The sequence below is a fragment of the Poecilia reticulata genome, chromosome 14 (assembly GCF_904066995.2).
Source record: "Poecilia reticulata chromosome 14, P_reticulata-male-v2, whole genome shotgun sequence".
Taxonomy (NCBI): Eukaryota; Metazoa; Chordata; class Actinopteri; order Cyprinodontiformes; family Poeciliidae; genus Poecilia; species Poecilia reticulata.
In genome coordinates, this window is record NC_088843.1 from 14,609,104 (window position 1) to 14,630,330 (window position 21,227).

General features: G+C 42.1%; 3 long non-coding RNA genes across 3 annotated transcripts; 2 read left to right on the forward strand and 1 right to left on the reverse strand.

Moving 5' to 3' along the window:
• Nucleotides 1-311: 311 nt before the first annotated feature.
• Nucleotides 312-15,756, reverse strand: LOC145554801 (uncharacterized). Its single transcript, XR_014090808.1, has 3 exons — nucleotides 15,143-15,756; nucleotides 13,023-13,148; nucleotides 312-1,206 (listed from the first exon to the last, which is right to left on the reverse strand). It is a non-coding gene; the product is annotated as an uncharacterized LOC145554801 (long non-coding RNA).
• Nucleotides 7,819-10,640, forward strand: LOC145554802 (uncharacterized). The gene is made up of 2 exons (XR_014090809.1): nucleotides 7,819-9,245; nucleotides 9,461-10,640. It is a non-coding gene; the product is annotated as an uncharacterized LOC145554802 (long non-coding RNA).
• Nucleotides 15,757-19,423: 3,667 nt separating the features above from the next.
• LOC145554800 (uncharacterized) lies at nucleotides 19,424-20,661 on the forward strand. The gene is made up of 2 exons (XR_014090807.1): nucleotides 19,424-20,096; nucleotides 20,249-20,661. It is a non-coding gene; the product is annotated as an uncharacterized LOC145554800 (long non-coding RNA).
• Nucleotides 20,662-21,227: the final 566 nt, after the last annotated feature.

The window sequence follows — 21,227 nt, forward strand, 5'->3', positions numbered from 1 at the left end:
AAACGGGGAAAAAAAAAACAATGGTGCCAAAAGGTATTTGGAAATTCTGCGAGCCGAGGCTTTCCAGTGTACACACCCTAGTTTAAAGTTTTTTGTTTTGTTTTTTAATGTGTTTTTTTTTTTTTTTGTGAACCCACAATGTACCCCCTCATTCACCTCATCCTTCCCTCTCTTTGCCTTTTTAAGATGATTGACACTGACAATGAATTTCCAGTAGCCATGGAGTTAATGCGTTCATAAGTACGGGGGTCTGGATGTGGTCAATGGCAACAAAATGCACTACTCTTTCATTTTTTTATTCTTTTTTTTTTTTTTTTGCAACAAGCAGACTCTTAAGCAGACACACGACAAAGCAGTTCCAGCGAAGAATAATTAATTTGCATTGTGACACAGACCTCAGGCAGCGAGCCTGTCAGTTGAGTTGGAAAAGAAGGAAAAGATTGAGAATTGATCGGGGCCATGCATGGCTGCACGCATGCAGATCGTGCAAATGCCTAAAACCAAACAGAAATATAAAAAAAAGAAAGAAAGAAAGAAAGAAAGAAAGAAAGAAAGAAAGATAGAAAGAAAGAAAGAAAGAAAGAAAGAAAGAAAGAAAGAAAGAAAGAAAAAGCGATTTGTTCCTTAAAATAATAGACTCCTGCTCACTCTTTCAAAGTAGGTGGCAGAGCACAGTGTGTGCTGGTGGGGTAACCCAATCCATCTCTGCACAAAAACATGTTCTTTCACTGCTATTAGCCAGCCTCCCAATGGCGAGTCAATAGTCACTGTCCAAATGGACTTTTTATGCTCGAGTCTGCAGCTCTATAAGAAGGGCTCCTGCAGCGGTTTGCAGCTAGCACTCAAGTTTGCCAAAAAGCAAAACAACTGTATTTAGTTTCATAAATATTTTTGCAATGAAGCGCTCTCAGCCCCTCGGGAGAAGAATCGGCGGAGTGATGCGGAGTAGAGCAGGAGCATCTGACAACAAACGGTGAGAACAGGACCGGGCTTCATCGCTCGCAGGCGCTTTTGGCATTTGACTCTCTGACTCTTTTTCCAGACTCAAATGTTTCTCTTTATGTTAGTTTTTTTCTTCTGCTTCTTTCCTCCTCCAATAGGAAAGAAGAACAGGGAATCCTCACAGGAACTGAACCACATTCCATCAGCGTGTGTCCTGTCCGTTTCGCTGGGTGTTTAGAGCGTAGTATGCTCCAATTCCTGTGTCTGCTCTCGTCAAAACAGAAAAAAAAAAACACTCAGTGGTCTCTCGACATTAATTTCACTTTCAAATGTCGGGCAGAAATAACTTAATTTTTTTCCCCCTGCAAAAGAACATTAAGGAACATTAGGACAACTTCATAACCTGTTCTCTCTGACCTGAAATCAAATGAAGGGTATTTAAAGACACAGGTCAAGGGATCAGAGTGTATCAATCCATTCAGTCGGGGTTTTTAAAGCCACGTTAATTAAAATGAGATGGACTTCAGCCATCCCCCTCGTCACGGAGCAGAAACGGGAGCGGCAACTGCGGTCAAGTATAATTACACGGCTGTAAGCAGATCGTAATTGTGTAACAGTTTTCCAGTGATTCCTTTCGGGCTTTCCGAAACTCCGCCGGGAGCTTTTTTAATTGATGAGATAGCTCACAGCTGCCACAGGTTACAAGATTAGGCGACGATCATAGCTTATTTCACCGAGGCAGAGAAGTAAGTCATAAAGCACATTAGTGGGAGGTTCTATGGGTTTGTAGGGCAGGTACTCCAGGAGATCTCATCTTATTTGCTAAATGAGCCGTGGACAGAGGCCCTATTCTTTAACTGCCTGACACTAACGCACGGTAGCTGTAAAAAAAGAAAGAAAGAAAGAAAAAAACAACTGTGCAACTTGTTAGCCTTGCTATTTCTCAAAAATCTGAATTCAGTCAGAGGACAGAATGAGAAATTTCAACATGTTGCTAAACACAAGGGGGGAAAAAAACCTAATATGATGGTAAGAACAGAACAAGTGGTATTGTCTTTCATTGGAGAATTGTGCTTTGTGAGCAGAAATGTACAGAATATTTCATCCAAAAAATTGGATATTTACATTTACACCCTTTCATGGACACACCAAGCCCCATTTTCCCCTCACTGTCATATTTAACATCCATCCTCAGTTGAATTATTTTAGTTTTCTTAAATGCCAGAACAGAATAATAACTCGGCCGTTTACATACACTCCAATCATTATGTATTTAATCGATTTTGGAGAAGCTCAGATGATGATGTCATTGCTTTGTAAACACCCGACAGGTGACATTAAACATTACCCCCTAAAAAGTGTATATAGGCTGTAGTTCGTGTTATGGACTTTTTATTTTCTTTTTTTTTTTTTTACATTAATCTCATTTAATATGTCAGTGGCATTTAAAATTACATTAACAAACTCAAGGTTAGAGCAAGTGGGGTGTGTTTGTTTTAAAAAGGCCTCAGCTCACCTTTGTCATCGATAGATGATGAAACTGCGTCCTGCCGTTACGGAGGCGCCAGAAGTTTTCTCTGCTTATTCTAATTCCGATGTTATGATTATGCAGACAAAATGTAGAGATAGTTCAAACATATTTGACACATGCTACATGTTTTCTGAATCCAGGTCCCTATCACCTTTTAAAGCTGTCCGCGTGGCTCTACGTTTGAAGTAGCAAATCTTTTTCAACATCACTTTTCCTCTGACAGCTTGACAAATACATCCTGCGATCAAGTCTTTTTTTAAGTCCTTTTTTTTTTTGTCCAGCACGGCTCGTAAAAGAAGCAGGTGAAAAGAGAAAAGGCTGCTGGGTTTGATCCCTGGCTTTGCGCAGAATCAATAAAGAGCATCCACCGACTTCAGTGCAGCAACTTCCGTTCTTCTCGGAGGAGTTTCGTTCTCTGTGAAGTTGCCTCTTGCTCTCCCGGAAGTTCAGCCACGATGTTTCTTATTCCTGTTGGTGGGGAACATTTCTTTTCCATTCAGTTTTATTTCATTATTGACAAAGTCAGTTGCGGGTTGGAGGGGTTTGCAGAACAATTTCCATTTCTTGAACTTTTTGACAGGCTGCCACATTACCGCCACGAAACATTTTAAGGATTTTATGGAAATAGAGCGACACAAAGTAAAACATAATTGTGAAGTAGAAAGATGAAACAGCACCTTGTTTCGTTTTATGGATAGCAAAAAATATATGCATACCTTACAAGGTTGGTGTGTAGCTTTGTTTCCTTTCTGAGTCAATTACAACAGCCTTAAATCAGAGGTACAATGTCTATGACAGTTATTTATAAATGCAAGTCATTCATGAGCAACAGAAATTTGACATTTTGACAAAAAACTTCAGTGTTCGTAAAAAAAAAAAAAAAAAAAAAACATTTTAAGGGGTCCTCAAAGAACCCCTTTTAATATCAAAGTGAAAACTGACTTCTGCAGAAATTAATGTCAATTAAATAAAAATGTTTTACATAAAAAGGTGATCGCATGAATTGTCCACACACTATAAGATGACAGATTTAACTCAACAGAGGTCCAGCCAATCGGCGCTAGTCGTCTCACAATGAGTGGAATTGAGATCATTTGTTAATAATTGTCATTTTGTTGGAGTTACTTCTCAGTTTGTCAGAGTTTTTTTGGTTAAAAAAAAAAAAAAAAAAAAGCTACATTTTCTATTCACATCCAAGGGAGTGAATACTTTTTACAGAGCCGGTATGTATTTGCATCCTAAAGTTTTATCCGTTCTTTTTTGCAAAACAGATACATAGTTCTTAAAATAACAAATTATATATGTGTCTGTTAAAAAGCAGCTAAAAGAAAGGGCAAAAGTGCGAAGTCCACTCCGTATCAACTGCCAGCGCTGAAAGGCCAGATTTGCTCCTTTCCAGAATTGCAAACTGGCGGCCGCATAAAATAATTCAGAGTGCAACCAGTTGTCTCCAGGCCACTTTGGACAATCCTTGTCTAAAACCTTCCAATGTAGCTCTGGCTGTATGTTTAGTGTTGTTGCTCAAAAATTAAACTTTTCCCAAAACACGCCGACTTTTTTTTAGCTTCATTTTTACAGAAAATCTGATCAGCTTCTGTGTGACAAAAAGAAAAAAAAAACATCTTGTAGGCATTTACTGTGGCCCCTATGTGACACTCGGCAAAACAAATGTCACATAAAAGAAGTGCATCCACAAAGTAGCGCTGCAGAATTAAAGAAATGAAATAACAATACACCATACATGTGTAATAATAGGATGATTATTTTTGCCTTTAGCAGTCAGCGTTCACATAACCCGCACATTAAATGGACTTTACATTTCACCTATTGATAAAGAAAGGCAGATCGCAGCACAAAATCTTTTATAAGATGGGGACAGTAGAACTGGAGGTGGCAAAGTGCCACCACCTCTAAACTACCTTTAAATGGGCATCAAACCTGGGAGCTCTTTGAAATCTATGCACAGTTACCGTAATGTCAAATGGCCACACATTGCTGACCTCAGTTCTTTCACTGCAGTGCCATCATCCAATTATGCCGTGATAGATTTAGTGGTTGAGTCGGATGCTTTGATTGTGATTTGATGAGCCAGATAATGTGCTTTAGGCTCGTGTCGAGATCTTGTTCTTATGGGTGTCATCCAGGCACATAGTGCTTATGCCTGCTTGAGCAATGCAACATAATAAAAGCCTGGAGGAAGGTTTCTGCACCGTGACTCCAGTGCTTCATGGTGCCAATCTTTTGTTTTTGCAACAATGGCAAATTTGAATGCCCCTACTCCGACGTCCCAACAATTGGGAGGTCATCTTGGGTTTTGGAATAAGTGGAACTTTGATTTAAAAAAGTTTACTAACACGACTGATGCACATGTAAATATTAAGGATTGATTGAATGGAATATAAAGAGGTGTTTTTGTCGATGTGTACACCACCGCTTAGGAAGCAGACGCTGGTACATCTGGATTAAAACCATTGTTTCCTCAGCCCATGGTTACCGTCTCCTCACTGCTGGGTGTTTCTGCGTAAGAGAGTGCATCTGGTTGTAAATAATTTACATCTGCAAATATGAATGGTCTTCTGTTGGTTAAGAGCTTGTATGGCGGGGGGAAAAACACATGCACATGTCATTCTTCGTCTTATACATCTATAGTTAGTTCAATGTAATTTGCATCAGAAGACTTAAGATGTTCTCACAATATGACACAGATACTTATTGGATCATTATTTTTAGATACTTTCAGTTCATGACTAGTGAACTGAAAGCGTTTGTTAGCTCCCAGAGTGCTGCACTTCAGAAATGTGGATAATTGCAAATATCCTTCCACTCACTGTACGTTCTCAAACTTTGTCACTTTCTGTCTTCTGGTGGTGGTGTAATGTGTGTGTTGAGTCTCGGGCAGCACTTGGAAAAATTTTTGGAGCGCACTGAGTTGAGCCCGGAGCAAAAGTCTCACCAGTAGACTGGCGATATAACTTTGTCTATTTTTGTTTGGAGAGTGATCCCCGTAATTCCCTTCAACCTTTCTCTTTCAGAAAGACGAGTCTCTTTTGAAATTAACCTTCCAATGTTAAAATTTTGCAAACCTAATTAATTCTAACGTAAACCATGCTCAGTGTCTCATAAAGCACATTACTTGTATAACAGTGGGGACTGGTTGTGCTGAGATAACATTTGGGGCGTTAATATTGTTTGTGTGGAGGCTTGGGCCACGTCACAGAAGGGTGAGTACCTGGCTGGAAACCTACCGTTCTGCTGACTGTGTGCAGTGGGTGTTGGACTGGTTCATTTCTCTTGACTTCCTTGGGTGGTACTGTGCCCTGCTCCCCTCTGTCCTTTTGAATGCACTTGTGGCAGATTGATCCTGGTACGCTCTGGGGTTGGAGGCACTGCAGGATTCTCCCCATGGCCTAACAAGTGCTTCTGGCTTAGCATGTTGGCATGGATTATGTGGTTCAGTGGCCTGTGCCTTGTTCACCTGGGAGCTGTTGCACATGTGCTTTGATACGGACCTATGGTCTTGGGCGTACAGCTCCCATTTACGCCCAAGGGCACAGGACTGCACAGTCTGTCCTGTGTCTGTTGTCTTTTAGCAGACAATACATTGCAATTCAATTGACTGGCAAACATTTTCCCATTGTTTTCTGCTTATGGAAGATGGGATAAGTGCAATAACGCTTCCTCCTCCCAGGAAGTGCCTGAAGAACCTCCAAAGGGAGGGTTCCTCCCTTGGCTGCTGTATCTATAAGGTTGAGCCCCAGGCTTCATTTTTTCACAATGATTCACATTCAATGAGGTAAGGAGAGTGTTGGAACGTAAAGAGACCAATAAATCGAGAGCTTAGCTATTCGGCTCAGTTCTTTCTTCAACATACCAGCGAAGCGCCAATGCTTTTACCAACGACTCACGCAATTTGTCTGTTAATCTCCTGCTCTGTCTTGTTCTATTTTAACATCACTCTTGAAGAAGATACCAATGTAGATACCATGAAATCCCTTCTACAAGAAGGGATAAGTGACAAAGTTAAATCGTGGATGGAAATGAGCTGAACTTGTGGAAAGAATGCAGACAAAAGTCTAGTGATTGGTTATACAAGCACAAACCTGGAAAAGTCCTACATTGCCTTCCAAAAATATTCCTGGCGTAAATGGTTGACAAAGTGTGAGAAATTTTCAGAGAGATAACTACTACTCACAGAGACCATTCATGAAGGTCTTCCTCAGATTTCACTGCCATCAGACGTTCGGCATCCTGTGCAGCTTCTGTAAAGAAGCCTCAAAGTCCTCATCTCAGCCATTACCTCACCTAAGATGAGGCTCACTTCTATTCTCCTTAGCAGTCTTTGCTCATGCTTTAAAATCATAGTAACGCAAGTAATTTTAACTGATAAGCGCAAATGTTTTTGAGTAAAAAAAAAACCCCATCTGTTTAGGCGAACTGAGCAGCAGGCTTCTCCATTCAGATGCCTTCAGAGGCCGGATGTCTGACGTACAGTGGACAGATGTGTAACCAATGAGCTCATCGCCAATCAGCATGGAGAAGATGAAACATGCAACACAATCAGTTCTGCAATATATTTAGCACCCCATAGCTTAACTTCAAACCTGTAAAAAAAAAAAATATATATATATATATATATGTCAATGAAATAAATGTGCCACGTGGTTTCTTTAAATAAAAGGTGAAGAATGTTGCATCACTTCAGTTGTGTTCAGTTCGTTGTGGTGCAAAAGCTTTGAAAACCTGGCAGTTCGATGGAAACTGGTAGGTGTGTCAACAGATGTGGATGTGTTAACAGAAAGTAACATGCGGACAGATTAACTGCGATTGGCTGTTTGCGTTTATGTTAAAGTCCGAAGGTCAGCAAGCAGCTGTTGTTGCAGACGAGCCCCGAACCACAACACACGGCATGCATTCACAGAACAGCCTCTCTTTTATTCCACTATAATTGTGTCTGTTCTTCTTGATTTGGAGTTCATTAAAAATTGTGGGGGGGGGGGGAAACCTTCTGTATTGCTATGAAAAAAATGTCATAATTCAGTGAAGTAGCATGAATGCTACAGTTGGGTAAATAGAAAAAACTCCCACTTATTTACCACGGTAGTTAAGTAATTTGTGTTGCTAGTTTCTGATTTCTAAAAACCTGTGACACTTTTTATGCATCTGCATTTTTTTGTCTTTAAATTTAACTTTGAAATTTTCGATGACCTGTTTTTCATAAGTGCATGTTTTACAAATCAGCATAAAAACGTAATTGTTCAAATTTGTCTGCCCACACAGACCAGCGGGCTACAGTCACTACACTGTAGCCCGCTGTGGCTACAGTGGCTACATTGTAGTCACTACAGTGGCTACATTGTAGTCACTGTATGGATGAATATATGGATGAATGTCTGATTGTGGTGTAAAGAGCTTTAGAGTCCTCTGACTTGACAAACTCAACCAGCTGCTAATCATTTGTTTGTCTCTTTCCTCTTTTGAAATGTTTTTTTTCCCATCCTGGAAAAGCTAGAATGTAATCATCATTAGTAGTTTTTTGCCAACATCAGTAATAATATTACCTACACCTCTGACACAGCAGCTTTCTTGATATGGTGTGAATGGCCTGCACAGGTTCCCCTTAATGGTGAAACCATTTTAAAAATATCACTCTGCCCTTCACATATCCGACTCATCAGTTTTCGTAATGTGTCCCCATGCCGTAAAATGGATGGTTACGTTTTTGCCTTCCTGCGTTTTACTTCAAACATAATTTTATGATGATGAATCTAATGAAAAAAATGATCATTTACATACTAGTGTATAGTAGACATTTAAAGTTTTGTTGTGTATGTAAGTTTAAGCTAAGCGTACAACTAAGAGGTAATTCAAACGCCAAGATTGGAAATATAATGTGCGCCATAAATAACAGATCCACATTTCCGTAAAGGGGTAATAAGTAATATTTTACTGCCAGGTTGCACAAAATGATCATAATATATCTGGGCTGGGTTGATAGAATTATTGATCAATTTCAGAGAGTCAACACAACTCATCGGATGCAGAGATTTCCACTCTGTTCTGGAGCCGACGCTTTCTCCTCTCTGGCATTAAGTTTTCTCTCTTCGGTTCTTACAAGTCCGAATGTAAAAAAAAAAAAAAGACAGTCTTGAGATCAAATTAAGAGTTTAAAGTGTTTAAAGTGCTGGTTTTTACAACTGCGAAAGTGGAAACAGTCTTAGAACGACTCTAGACGAGCCGTGTCCACGTTTCCGGTGCTGAAGCAGTCTTCAGCGAGAACAAAGACACGAAAATACAGCTGAAACAACATTTTAAAGCAGTTGTTTATTGCCAGCCAGGCCTTGGTAGAGAAAGAATTTTACTGAACATATGAGTTTATGACTGGTTTGGGCGCGGCCTGTTCACCGTGTTCCCTGCGGACCAGTAGAGATAAACACTGACCCTCCTTTAACCTTTAGCTGGCCTTAGAGGGCATAATAAATTATTTGATTGTTTGTAGGATATTTAGACTTTAAAATCTCAGCTGAAACACTGAATGACCCGACATAAAGTCAGACCAAACCTTCCGTATTTTGGATTGCTTAGGTTTTACAAAATGTCTCTTTGATTCATTAAATGCATTTAAAACTTTGTTCTGTTTTATTAGCCTCCAAAGTTGTAGTTCGGACTTTCTAATTAGCTACTATCAGCAAAAGTAGTTAGCTCTGCATCAACTAACATAAGCACAAACTGAGGTTGTAAAGGCCTACACTTGTTCCAATTATTCAATGTAAAAGTGTTGGATTCACAGCAGCCATGTTCGATATGTTGAATATGTAGGCAAACAAAAACCAACAGAAAACATTTTCTTCAGTGAAATTAGAAACCAGTGTTCCCAGACACACTGCCTGTTAAAGACATCCACGCAATAATACCCAATGAACAGAATTCATTCTGCATTTCTTGGTCATTTAGAATAAGCAGCAGAAGGACGATAGGTTGGCCGAGCAGGTATTTTCCTTTGTGATGCCGAAGCATACGCTCACCGCCGGGGAGCAGCCACTCACATCCGGAACGTAATTCGCTTACCGCCGGGGAGCTCGTCGGAGCAGCTCAAGGTTAAAAGCATTTCTTAAGCATTTCTCTTTGTTTAGTGGCTTGTAAGAACATTTTCACGGGCTGAGACGTGGCCCGCACCCGTGTTTCTCTGCTGTGCGGAATTTGTTAACTTTCTGCCCCTTTGCGATCTCATTCATACCCAATCTGCCACAAGGAGGGTATTTTTGGCTCGGGCCACGCTGATCCGAACTCCCAGCAACAGCTGCACAGGCCCACTCCAGGGGGAACGGAGGTGTGGGCACGTACGCCGGCGTGTGCGTGTCTATACGTCTGTGTGCGTGTGTTTGTTTCTGTGGCGGGCTGCAGCCAGGGGACCCGGCCGTCTCAGAGCAGCTGCGCTACTCTTTTGGAGAAGTGGCCTTGCGTTGAGGTGAAGGAATTAATCGGGTATTAGGAGCGCGCTCCGTTCAAATCTGGGTTCGCTCCCATTTGAGAAACAGAAAAAAGGAGGGACGTCTTCTTGGCGTTTAAATACGCTGCACGACTAACCTCACGCAACGCATACAGTAATAATTCATCGAGCTCAATCGACTGTTAAGTGGTTTATAATTAGGCCCGGGATGCATACACTATAATCAGACATTAGTAATAAGCCCAGGACTGGCTGGCTTGTTTTCTCCCTCTCTGAGATGGTCAGTGCTGAATTAGGCGCACTTGAAGCCTGATTATGCATTCTTCCGTAATGCAGCCTTCAGTGGTCACTAATTTAGAAACGGAATCCTCCCCAGGGCTTCTTTCTGCTTTGCTTGGTATATACGGTCTCCCGTACAGATGATTCACCTTGCGTTCCAAAAACACGTGCGCGGGAGGGGGAGTGAAGGGGGCCCGCCAACCCACAGGCAGATCCTTCCGCATTGGGCTCCGGGCCTCCATATTTTCTCCTGGCGAGCCATGCGCTTTCGCACTGGGCGGCAGCGACGTGCCGCCCAGAACGCAGCGGCACATCGCTGCGGGCGAGCCGAGGCCTTCTCTCACCGTGTCAACCCAAATGTAAACTAATCTGTCAACCTAAATGTGCATGGCTTGGTATTCTGCACGTCTCAGAGACCGGAGGGAGGGGAAAAAAACCCCCCAACAAAAACATATACTGTACAGTATCAAGCAACTGCAAGAGCAGAGCTGGGCTGAAGGGTCTGGGAAGCAAAACGAAAATGTGCAGCACAGGAGATTGCTGAGCAGCCCAGATGTAGAGGAGTTTCTACAGACCAGGTAACGGTTAGCATGACGTTCCAATCCAAACGTGGGTGTTTTTTTTTGTTGGTTTTTTTTATGCTCTGTAGCTTTTGGGTCCGACCAGTAATGAACCCAAACCACGTTTGAGGATGACTGTGGCTTACCTTTTTTTTTTTTTTATCTCTGTTGACGTTTCTGAGATGTGTGAAGTATGGCCAGCATCACCTTTCCCTTGAGTACCCTGTGGTTATTTGTGTGTGAAGATCGGTCCTGGGTGCGTAAAATGTGGCACATTTGTGCCTCCCGATCTCATCTGACAGAGCTGAGAAAAAACGCTGGTGAGAAAAACTGTGCCGAGTTGTGCAGATGTGCAACTCTCCCCTGGGGGAGGGGGGTTGGAGTCGTTTTGCACGCGCACCTCATTGATTTCCCAACAGAGAACGACTTTGGGACCAGAGGTTCTGACCTGAGAGCCCTCACGCAGATCTTCTCCCGTCTTGGGAGAACGGGATGAACGCTATATAGTAAGAGTGTCCAACTTGTCGGGTGCAGAAGCTCTCCGTTTCAGTATTGTTGCTACAGTTTTCAGCTTCAGAGAGTGGCATTATCCGATATGTGCCAAAAATGCACAGAGTTATTTTGTAAAGAAAAAAAACAGACAAAAACTTTTGCCCCAAGATTTGCAAATGTACTAGAGACATAACCTAGGATAATGTGGACAGGGTGCCACACTTGTTTTATTCGGAAAAAATGTTTGCATCATTTTTCTTTCATTTTACACGCACTGCTTTTGTGGTAGCCTATCTAGCGCAAAAAAAAAAATTGCAATACGTGCAACTGTCTGCACATCTTTGGTTTTATTACAACCAGAGAAGTTAAAAAGAATACAAGGAAAACTTATAATTGACTTAACCAAAAGTGCAGCTTGCCGGGCCGATGGCAATGACATCGCCGCGTTGCTTTTTATTGCCGTCACTTGTCTGTTCTGAATGAAACATCAGTTTGTCAACTTGTGTAAAAGTCAAACAGAGGGAAGCTGCATTTCCCGGAATAAGTCGTATGCAGCGGGGAGGGTTTACGAAGCATAACCAGTTTAAAAAGAAGTTAATAACTAAAGAAACTTTTGCCGATCCTTGTTTTTTTTTTTTTTTTTTTGCTTGGAGGGTCTGTTTTTGTTTGAAGAAAGAAATTAAACTGCTGACATGCCCTTTTGTCCCGCCACTGTATGAGCTCTTGTGCAATCAGAACCTCACAGACGGGACTGATTTATGAAACAACCTCCTTCTGCCAGGAGGTATTGATAGACCACTCGTCAGGCCGCATCTCACTGGCAGTATCGACTGCGCTGTATTTCAACGCGGGGAGGCAGGGCTGTGACCTCAGACACTGCTGTGGATTGCTTGACTGTCACTTGCTTTACATCAACAGTCCATCACAGCTCCTCTCATGGATCGCTGTCGTCAACATAAGATCACTCCTTCTGCAGTTTTTTTTTGTTTTGTTAATTGTAACCGATGCTTTCCAGCTAAATGATCCTTAAGCATTTGCACAAATATGCATAATGGTGAGATTTACGTGCAGCATTTCATCTACAAGCTTGTGCAGGTGCAAATAATTCTTGTCACAAAGCAACTGCTGCAGAATCGCAGAGACCCTTAACGCACCATTTTCCTCATTTCCCCCCCAAGACCTACAGATGCACCGAGTGTTCACTTTAGAGGTAAGAGCAATTTTGTAAAGTAGAACATCCATCCATCCATTTTCTTGCACCCTTGTCCCTCAGTGGGGTCAGGAGGGGTGCTGGTGCCTATCTCCAGCTAACGTTCCGGGCAAGAGGCGGGGTCACCCTGGACAGGTCGCCAGTCTGTCGCAGGGCAGCACAGGACAAACAACCATGCACACACACACTCACACCTAGGGGCAATTTGGAGAGGCCAATTAACAGGCCATCAGTCATGTTTTTGGACTTTGGGAGGAAACCGGAGTACCCAGAGAAAAGGGTACAGGGAGAACATGCAAACTCCATGCAGAAAGACCGGGGCCGGGAATTGAACTCAGAACCTTCTTGCTGCAAGGCAACAGCTCTACCAACTGCGCCACTGTGCAGCCCAAGTAGAATATTAAAGCTAAAATTTTTATAAACACTAAAAACACTTGAGCAAGAGACAAAGAAAAAAAAACTAAACAAAGCCAGTTGTTAGAAACTGCATTTCACCTCAAACAGGTTGTGGATCATTTGATCAAAGTTCTGAAAAGTCAAAATCTCCACAGAAATACTCACGTTGTTTTCTGTTAGACGTTTAGTCTCTCATAATCCCACGATTTCAAAGGCAAGAAGTCTTTCTGCTTTTGAACGTGACAGGATTGTAAGGCCCGTAACCGAGTCCTCTCCCCGATGGTCCATCACCTGCAGAGGTTAAATGTTATAAGGCAGTCATTTTAAATGTCTCAAAAGACCCTTTGGGTTGCAAAAAAAGAAAGAAATATAACTAGACTTTTAGCTGCACTGAACCACTTTTTTATGGAAGAAAAAAAAACCGAGATCGAGCATTAATAGGAGCAATATCTCTATCAATAACTTCGTCCTTGAAAGAGGGAAAGTGAAGAAGCACCAAGTCGGGAATGTATTTTTAGGGATACGAAGCACAAAAATTGTACAAAGTGTTAATAGCAGCAATAGCTTCCTCCCAGGAATGAGATGGAGAAACCGAGAGAGGTCACAAAATCAGTAGTAGCACTGACTGTAAATGACGCGTAGATGAAGATTGATAGGAGAAATAGCAAAGTTTGGAAATGTAGATGCCATGTTAAGCCTTCTACACCTACAGCAGCACAGACTCAGATCAGATTTGTATGCTTTAAAAAAAAAAAAGAAACAATAATCCTGAAAGAAAAGGTAAACATTTGAGCATTTAATTCTGCAACTACTGGAGACACATCTTATGCTGGAAGATAAAAAAAAAACAGATTTTCAGCAGAAACCTTGTTGGTGTTTGTCAAAACTGCAATAAGGCGATTGTAGCTTGGGAAAACAGGTGGATGAAATGCTGCCGTGTTCTTAAGATGTACAATTCAGCGGGTCGTTATCATTCGTAGTCCACCCATATATCACAAAGATTGCTTAACTCGACTGCAGGGAGTGAAATATGTCTCACTCGACAGCAGTCGCATCCACAAGAGCCCCCTCCCTCCTCGTGATGCCAGCTGATAAACTCGCAGCACAACAGCTTTTGGCAAAGTCTTGGAATAAGATGTGACAGCTGATTAACACGTCCACATTCCAGCCACAGCTTCACACTTTGTAGCAAGACAACAGAAACACAGAAATATGGAAATGAAAGACAAACAATCGGAGATTTATATTAGCCAAACTGGCCTAAAGTGAGTCAACGTTAGGCGTTCGTGCATTTCGCTGTCATCGCAGGGAAGCTGCAATTAAAACTAAAGGCCTCAGTGCTCTGAATCGGAGGAAGTTCTGGGGATACGACTCCGCAGAATGTTTTCTGACCACGCAAACTTGATGATAAAACTGACTGAAATTAATTCGTAAAGAAAGCATGCCAATAAGGCAATGTGTCAAACCACTTAAGAGGCAACAAAAGCAACTTTAAAGACTGAAAAAACTTGGACAATTACTAACTCCGGGCTAGAAGTTTAAGAGAAACATCTCACCTCGTCTCTTTTTATCCCCCTCTTTCAAACAGATATTAGTCAGAAAACCAGGTTAAAGCTGCAGATGGTTGCCAGACCAAGAAAATCTGCCCAAATAAGCCTGCACTCATTTTCACCATTTTGTATATGAAGACAACGATTATGTTGAAGCGCTAAAAAGGTAGTTCTTGTTTTAAGATGGTGGAGTACAATTTTCTGTCATGTTACAAACAGCAGTAGTTGCCTTACTGTGAATTTATAGAAAGGTGAAGCTTGTTAGGTCTGATCCGTTAGCTGATTGAAAAATCTTATATCTGTTGCACACAGAGGAATGTTAGTGGATGTTAAACCTGTTGGGATACGTTTCAAATAACGACACGATCTGGAAAAAAACACAATAACTTAATGCCACGGCACCAATGTCCCCGCTATGCAGACGTCAACCCATGCACCTTCACCTGAGAAAACTACAACAAACTTTATAATGGTCTCTAATGATATATAGTAAAATAGCTAAAAAAACAACAACTTTGTAATAGATAACTGATTAGTCGTAAGCCATCCATAGGTCTTAAAAGTTGTTCACTTTTACAAAATTGCTGAAAATCGACCTTTGCAAGGAAAAAATCGACAAATTTAGGACCTCATCAAATCATCTACTTAAAACTAAGCAGAAACACACAGTGATGACAAATTCCATATTGTGATCAACACAGAGATTACACCTTCCAAAGTGTTAAGAGCAAATACCTGTGGTATTTTCAGATACGATGAACTATCGGTGTGCCTTTGAAGTCAGTATCCGTAAACTGTGTCTTTGTGCATTCTGATCACATCCCGACATCCCCGTGTGTTTAAACATGCTAGCAGCTGCTCCCATGCATTTTGCACAATGCAGGTCTGCATGAAGGACTGCACGGTTTGCCGACTGGTGTCTCCATTACCGTTTGTTTGGGCGCCGCTCTGCAAAGCGTGACAAGCAGAGCCTCCACCTGGCCCCGTCGGGTACACCTGCTCCATCACTGGCAGTTGACATGCAGGACTACGACGGTTGCCATAGGGATCGGGGCGGCTGAGCGAAAGAGTTTCTGTTAGGGGCAGTCTGGAGGACCGCGGGTGAGCATTTAGCTCCTCGGGGTTACCGGCATCTGTCGACGTCGGTCCGCGGGTCTGATAAAAAAAAAACCCTCCACGTCATTAACGTCGACACTTCATATGGCGTCGTTAGGCTCGCGGCCTGCTTATTCTTCTTATTCTTTAATAGTGTGTATTAAATATGAGGCCGTGCATCAGTCTGCACATTCGCCTCCGTGGTATATTTCTGTCTCCTGTTCATGTTTCATGTGAGCGCCTCCTCAGGATCCCCCCCCTTCATGTTGGTACCATTATAGCTCCTATGACTGTCTCCACTGCTGTGTTTTTGTGCACATAATGTCAGGGAACACAGACGCTTCCACTGACAGCATATGTTTGCACTGCCTGGCTGTGCGACAGGAAGGAATCCCTAAAGTGGAATTGAAGGCAGGTCTTATTTTTTTATTTTTTATTTATTTATTTTTTTTTCAAGACAGAATGTTACTGCAGCTGAAACAATAAAAATGAAGAGACAGCTTACTGCTTAGGCACTCGGTGACTCACGGCGATGCTGGCTGATTGATTTAGTGAAGACAGTGATAAGACTTCAAATGAATGCCGTTGTGCACAAGACTTTATCAACTTAAGACCTTCACAAATGTCATCTAACTTATATAAAGGGGGGCAAATATATTCAGAGGGACATTTTGTTGGATAAAACCACAGTAGTGAAGTCATGAACTAAGTTGGTAGTACAGCTTGTGTTTCATAAGAGGGTGCCAGACTGCAGCTATGGAGTACGGAACGTACCCGTACATTTGCATTTCTCAGCAGGATCCAGTAAAGAGGGGATGAGGTTGGGAGGAGGGTGGCGGTGGCGAAATAATGGGGAAACCCCCATGAATCTAACAAAGCCCACAGAGACTTGCAGGCTCGTGAAAGTGGGCCTCACAGTGGCGGCGAGTCGAACGGCATTCAGACTCTGTCTCACGAGTGAGGCGTGGGTTAGAGCAGAATTACTCTCCAACAGCACGCTCATTGGCTCAGAGAGGAAAAGATGGCTCAATCCACTTCTGGCGGGGGGGAGGAAGAGGAGAGGAAGACGGAAAGGGGGTAGGCGAGAGGTGGACGAGCGTGGAGAGAGGAGAGGATCCAAGAGAGGAAGCAGGCGAGAACGGAGACCTCCACAGAGCAGCTGGAGAGGAAGTGCTGTGAGAAAAAAAGAAAAAAAAAAATCCAGAAAATTGGACATGAACAACTGCGATGATGAGATGAGAGCGCCGAAGGTGCACGAGACGGAAGAAAAGGCGACGTTAGACAATGAAGGCTTGAAATATAGTTGCCATGGAGATGAGCAAGTCCCCCAAGCCTCGTCATTTTTTCTGACTCCTCCCCTCTGTGCTCGGGATAAAAATAGACATGAGCAGGGAACAAAGAGCTATTTAAAACAAAAAAGAAATAAAACCAAAAAGAAAGTAAAGAAGAGTGGTTGTAAGGAAAGTATGTTTAGAAGTGTAATGTAATTTCTGCATCAGTGTTTGATTAAGAAGTCAGACAATGTGACATGAACAGTGGAGCTGAGAGTCAAATACATGTTGACTGCTTGTCAACAGAAAAAAATAAATAAAAAAAATAAAGCCGCATGAGCAGAGACATATTGTCTGCTTGGTCTGTGCTCAATTTTGTAATTTTATTTATGTTTTCTTTGCTTTTCCCCCCGCTACAAGTCTCAGGCTCCACTGGCAATCTTTGTATTAGATGTGACATTCTGAGGGCGATTTCATCCCGCCACATCAGCATTTTGTGAATTCATGGTGTGTTCTCACTGGTGTCACAAAGTGCAAGACGCTCCAACAAGACATCATACATTTTAAATAAACTCCGGTCCCCCGCATGGAAATGGAGAAAGTGCCTGCAGCCGTACAGAAAAGAAAAAAATAAGTAAAGTTTGTGGAGTTTTTGTTGCATGAAATAAAACGTCTAGCAATGAGTTGGAAAATGCTGAACGCGAGTTCAGGAAGCAGTCGATTACCAAAGAAGTGACCCGGATGGCAAAGAGACAAAAAGGGAACACTTATGATTCCTAAGGAGAGGAGAGGAAGTTGATGACTTAAAAAGATCAGAGCTTCAGACCTGAACTCAATGGGACGATGTTCGAGAAGAGAACAGGTGGGTAACGCTTCCTTTCAAAGCCACTTCACCACTTTCACTTCACTTTCCTCTCTCAACTTTGGAAGTGTTTAGAGTCCGACACAGGCCCCCCCAGCTTGATGTTGGGGGTTGTGGCAACATTTTGCCAGTAGCGCTAAAAGTGAACTTTTGCCATGTCAACCTTCTCCTTTCAATAAGGAGACACAGCGGCTCTACATCCCCTGTTGGACGCCAGACAGAGAAAGTTTTTATTTTAGAGTTTCTTGCATCTGAGATTCTCTCCATTCAGTCACGATCCGTCCATGGCTGACATCAGTTTCATTTAATAAAGCTATCCTCAGTAATTTTCTTCTCAAAATTTAGGGGGATGTATATCTTTTCGGTTTCTTTGGTTCAACATTATGTCTGATGACCAAGCGCGTCGGTTTGTGCGTGCGCATTTTATGCTCGTAGTGAGCCATCAAAACAACAAACCCAAAACGAAACTGGGTTTACTCTGATGACTCAGGGGAGCTGACAGGCCCATAGAGAGACGCATAGAGTGGCAGCTGGCCCATGCAAACAGGACAACTGCTAGTAGGATGCTCCATCTGCTGTTCCTGCTCCTTTTTTTTCCCCATTTCTTGTCTTTCTGTTCCCCTGCCTGCCGCCCACTCTAATGCAAACCTCTGGGCCTCTGGAAAAGTCCCAAGTTCTCGTGCTGCTGGGAATCTCATCAGATCATGGCACTATTTACACCAGAATCCACAATGCAGCACATGTTTGACACAGTAGTTTTGTAGTGCATAAAATTCCTTAATGAACACATGTGGGAATCAGCAGCGTTTCTGCACTTAAATCTGAGTCTTTGATGCATCCTGTTTAATAGGAAATGATCACAAAAACAAACTTGAGGAATAGCTACACCAGGATGCTAGTAGAGTGTCTCGCAAAAGTATTCATACCCTCTATCTCTGTCAAATACAGACTTCAATGTATTTTATTTGGATTTTATATGGTGAACTAACACATTGCAGCACATGCAGAGTAAGGGTAACAGGGCTTTTAAGATGTTTGACAAAAGATAAACTTTGAAAAAGTGTGATATGCAATGGATTTCAGTCCACTTTTTAAAAAAATACTCCTAAATCAAATTAGCCTGGCCATCGCCTTCCTATGCCTTTCCACTCGATTCTCATCTCCTTTCTGTGCTCCATCTGGGATTTCTACCATTGAGCTGTATTTCTCGTGGTTGATTTGAAGCCTTTATGACATAAGTTCCTGGATATTTTTGTTTATTTTAATTGTACGCAGTTCTTTCAATGTCCTGTGAGTAAAAAATTTGAAAGCCCATTTGTCTATAACAACTGAAACTTCCAATATCTAGAAAGTTATTTTTGCGATTTATCGTCTATTAAAAAAGTTCCAGTCAGATTAATTTCCCTCCCTGCTATGGCAGGGGTGAAATTATCGTATTAACCCTGTATCGGCTGGAAAGCGTAGCGTCTCCCCTTTCGTTCACCGTTCAGATAGCGCAAAGTGTGGCGGAATTATGGTACTGCAAATTTGGCTGGATCGTCGGCGCTGTGTTCGGTCTGGAAACTGGGCCAATAAATGAACATGAGGTGGCGTTATGGACTATGGCGTTGCTTTTCTGCACTGTTTTATTACTGCATTCTGTCCAGGTTGTAATTTTAACATTTGTTAACAGAGGAAGCGAGCAAAGTCATTAGGTCCCTGTTGGCTACGCTTCCAAATACCATCCAGCCATCCATCCATTTTCTTTACACCCTTGTCCCTTAGTGGGGTCGGGAGGGGTCGCTTCCAAATACCGAGCATCTATGTCGTAGCAAAAGCAATGAGAGAACGGCAAGAAGAAAGCCTCACACAGAACACGTCGCTTGTTTTGCAGAAATCTAACACTCCAGGGTGAAGCATGATGGTAGCACCATCCTTGGGAATCTGGGCGGGTTGATGTAGCGAAATACAGAACATTTGTGGGAGAAAACCTGAGAGGTTGAAAAATGCAGTGAAGCTTGTTGTTTTGATGTGACACAACATAAGATCTTCAGCAGTTTAACCAACATCTCAGTTGAGTACTTAACTTCTCCAAGAAAAAAAAAAAATCAATAAAATTAACAAATTAATTATAACTTTCTTTATAAAATGGCTGAACGTCTTATCTAACGCGTCGATTTCGCTTGGCACAGAAACTACTGAGTAGTGTTGATGTGGCTCATTCCATTAGAAAACTCTGGGCATTGTCGCCCCTGCGGCTCTCTGGATTTTGAAGTGCAACACATCACTCTCCTCCACAGCATATATAATAGCCCCTTTTTCTATTGTGCTAGATTTACAGGCGCCATCAGTCAGCCGTCCGCACGTCAGACACAAGACTTATGATGATTACGCTGATGCGAGACAACCCCCTGCACTTCCTTCTTCCTCCTGCCCGCGCGAGGCATCGCATGGATCAAACCTGCCCGCGCAGCTCCATCTGGTGACCGCTGTAGTGATTCAGGGAGCAGCTTCCTGCAGATGGATGAGGTAAAAACACAAATTCAACTCCTACTCATCTTTTTTTTTTCCTTTCCTCCTCCTCCTCACCCCCCCCCGACCCCCCCCCTCCCCGCCGCCCCTCACTGGCTGCAGTACCGCTTTGGTCCTCTGGATGGTGTCTCAAGCCTGCATCCTTCCTGGTCGGTGCAGTCTTGGAAGACTTCACGACACGCATACAGTCAACCTTCTGATTGACTTTTGATGGTTTCCAGTTTTATTTTTAGCGAATTTGGTGCTGCAACTGAGGAACACCTCCTGGAGGAGTTAGTTGTTTAGTGTCGGGTCCAAGTCGAAGTGATTAAAGCCTGTTCACTCAGTCTGGGGACAGAAATTAGGACGGAGAGAACCCAAATAATGAGAGTTTCCTGCATTTTTAAAAGTAGAACTTCATGATTTCTTTTTTGGATAAAGTTAAAAACAGGATAATAAAAACGTGTATCTAATGAGAAATTAGTAATATTTTACTTATGTTTGCTATTTTGTTAAAATAAAAAAATTAATAAAAAGGATGGGTGTGGGGGTTATTTTTTATTTTGATACTAAACAACCCCAAAATATTAACTTAGTGCTCATGTGATCACTTGTCCTTGTTGTTAGTACTCAGTTCATTATAATGGGACATAATTTTGTGCTCTATGGTTTTTATTTTATTTTATTTTTTTTACCTAATTTCACAATTGAATATCATTTTAATTTCAATACTCGTGAACGATAGAGACACAACGTTGCATATTAGAACTCCTGTATTTAAGTGATTTTAGGTCCTCTGTGTTTTTACCTTTTTGAAATAGTAAAAATATCACTAACAAGGATGGCTTGCACACCTTGTTCATCATTATAAAGCAGATTGATATTTTGTCGATTAATCAAACCCTGATACAGGAAAAAAATAATGAACAGACTAACAGTAACAGACTGTAGAGGAGGACAAAGAGAGGAAAGAACCACCAGGACACAAAGTGATGGTCAACATGAGGATCTGACAGAGACAAAAAAAAAGAAAGCGCATACACAGGAAGGAGTCGATTACTGGTACAAAGAGCAAGTCAAGGTGAAGCAACTCAGAAAGAAC